This window comes from Pteropus vampyrus, unplaced genomic scaffold, assembly GCF_000151845.1.
Source record: "Pteropus vampyrus isolate Shadow unplaced genomic scaffold, Pvam_2.0 Scaffold34, whole genome shotgun sequence".
In the NCBI taxonomy this organism is placed as follows: domain Eukaryota; kingdom Metazoa; phylum Chordata; class Mammalia; order Chiroptera; family Pteropodidae; genus Pteropus; species Pteropus vampyrus.
In genome coordinates this window covers 6,794,312-6,795,082 of record NW_011888815.1, presented here as the reverse complement: position 1 = coordinate 6,795,082, position 771 = coordinate 6,794,312, and the positions used below count along the sequence as shown (strand labels likewise).

Sequence of the window (771 nt, the reverse complement as noted above, 5' to 3'; positions counted from 1 at the left end):
CTGGACTTGTGATGATCGCTTCTTTAGGTGTATGGATGTTAAGTAATGGGTGTGCACTTGGAACCAAGGCACTATTGTGTGCTAGCTATGTTTTAATAAAAGTCTTGAAAATAGATAGGTGGATAGATAGATAGATTAAATAGATAGATGATAGATGATAGATAGATAGATAGATAGATAGATAGATAGATAGATAGATAGATAGACAGACAGATAGATTAAATACATTAGATAGAAGATAGGTAGGTAGGTAAGTAGATAGATGATTGATTGATAGATAGACAGACAGGCAGACAGACCGACCAACCAACCAACCGACCGCCTGACTGACAGACAGATTACAGTGTTTCCCAGGCTTCCTTCTCCTAGGCTGGTCCTGAACACCAGTGTACTTCCTACCACTTCCTAGGCTGCCAGAAGTCCTACTTCGCTTCTGCTGCTTCTTAGTCTCTGGTCTCCACATTGAGTGTAAGTTTGCAAATGCAGACTTTATGCTACACATAGATGTAGTTGTCTTTTCTGCTTAGTGTTTCTAGTACTTCTTGAATTAAGGATTCACTTGAAAGAAAGGATTCACTTCAAGGTATCTTTCTTCTCTTTGAAACTTTGGCTTCATAGCTTCCGGATGCCTTGGTTTATCTCCGATGCCTTCAAACAGATATTCTTTCTGTATTTTATCCAGATTTTTTTAGTTGTTCCCACTAGGAGAGTTAGTCTCACACAAGCCGTTTGTCATAGAAAGCAGAAACTCTGTCTCATTTTTTATGGCCT

The 771-nt window shown here is 39.0% G+C and overlaps 1 protein-coding gene across 1 annotated transcript in view; it reads left to right on the top strand.

Annotated features, from left to right (window-relative positions):
• Positions 1–771, top strand: part of CERS3 (ceramide synthase 3) — an 88,064-nt gene that overhangs the window by 37,460 nt on the left and 49,833 nt on the right. The gene's annotated exons all lie outside the window — the stretch shown is intronic.